The following is a 1,664-nucleotide window of genomic DNA, read 5'->3' as shown; positions in this document are numbered from 1 at the left end:
AACAGAGGAAAGCCGTTGTGGAGGATGTAGCAATACCAAGTGACTACAACATCAGGAAAAAGGTGCATGAGAAACTGGAGAAATACCAGGGCCTCAGAGAGGAACTGGAAAAGATCTGGAAGGTGAAGACCACAGTGCCATACCATACCAACTTTATTTATGAAGCACTTCATACACCACTAAATTGATTAAAAACAGAAGAACACTGACCAGCAGTTAAAGGGTTAAGAACACGACAGCACCGAGCTGCAGCGCGTGCTTTAGCTTTAGCACAGGACAGCGTTATCTCACATAAAACAGGCATATGGTCTGAAAATAATGAGTCACCAATCACTAAATTACAAACTGGAAGACCAGAAGATAAAACCAGATCAAGACTGTGACCATGCTCAGGGGTTGCACCAGTCACAGACTGCACAAAATTAAAAGAATCGATAACATTAAGAAATGACTGAGCCATAGGTGAAGTAGGACAACAGACATGAATATTAAAATCACCAACAATGAGAACTCAGTCATGCCTTGGCATGATATCAGCCAAGAAATCAGAAAGGTCATTTATAAAGTTTTTGTTGTACTTTGGTGGCCGATAGACCGCAGCACACAGCACAGTGTGAGAGCTGCTGAGTTCAAATAGGCTAATATCAAAGCTAATAAACAAGGCCAGAGGCAACTGTTTACAAGTAAAACAGCTTTTAAAAACAGTCACTATACCTCTACTGGACCCCAACATCCTTGGAGCATTAAAATAGTCGCAGTTCCGTGGTACAAGTTAATTAAAAATGCTGGAGTCACCCAAACCACTTGTCAATGATTCTATTATAAATAAAACATCCAATCAATGAGAGGAAAATAAATCCTTAATTATGAAAGTTTTATTTGTCAGCGACCTGGCATTTACCAAACCGATCCCGGCAGAAATCGGCAGGTCTACACCAGCAGCTGACGTCCGGTACTCCCAGTAAAGAGGCCGCAGGTTGCTAGGATTCACCCTGTGTACACAGGGCCGAGGAGCGCAGGGAACACCTGTGGTCCCCACGCCTGTGGCCCTGTGCCTGTGGTCATTGGGGCCCTCAGGGCAGTCATCCCAAAATTGGAGCAGTGTCTAAAACAGATCCCAGGACCAGCATCAGACATCTCAGTCCAGAAATGTGCAGTTCTAGGCACAGCCAAGATACTGCAGCTCCCAGGCTTCTAGTAGAGGACCGGAGCTCAGAGGATTAAAGAGTCCACCTGTGGAAGGGTGAGAAGGAATGTGTGTGTGTGTGTGTGACTCAACAGACATTCAACACAAAAATAAAAATCTCCATTTAGACTTCGTGGCAGTTCGTTACCAGAAAAAACCCGCTTATCTTGTAACGCTAAATGAAAAACAAGTTATAGAGTTTATAAAACATANGTAACGCTAAATGAAAAACAAGTTATAGAGTTTATAAAACATACGCTCTTTCGAAATAATGCTTACCTGATTAGATAAAAGACATTTACCGTTGGCAAATTTTGCAAAAGTAAAAATCTGATGTTCACTTCGTGGCACTTGGCTACCAGTAAACACACTCATCTCTTAGCAACAGATTAGCAACAAAACTTGTTATTGTTCAAAAAACACAAGATTTCTTCTGCTCTTTTGAAATACTATTTATTTTTCACTAACAAGAATTGTG

At 41.6% G+C, this 1,664-nt stretch overlaps 1 long non-coding RNA gene across 1 annotated transcript; it reads right to left on the bottom strand.

Moving 5' to 3' along the window:
* Positions 1 to 857: 857 nt before the first annotated feature.
* Positions 858 to 1,572, bottom strand: LOC107835920 (uncharacterized). Its single transcript, XR_001661761.1, has 2 exons — positions 1,466 to 1,572; positions 858 to 1,233 (listed from the first exon to the last, which is right to left on the bottom strand). It is a non-coding gene; the product is annotated as an uncharacterized LOC107835920 (long non-coding RNA).
* Positions 1,573 to 1,664: the final 92 nt, after the last annotated feature.

Source organism: Poecilia formosa, unplaced genomic scaffold, assembly GCF_000485575.1.
Source record: "Poecilia formosa unplaced genomic scaffold, Poecilia_formosa-5.1.2 Scaffold31, whole genome shotgun sequence".
Classification (NCBI taxonomy): domain Eukaryota; kingdom Metazoa; phylum Chordata; class Actinopteri; order Cyprinodontiformes; family Poeciliidae; genus Poecilia; species Poecilia formosa.
This window is presented reverse-complemented; position numbering and strand designations above follow the sequence as displayed.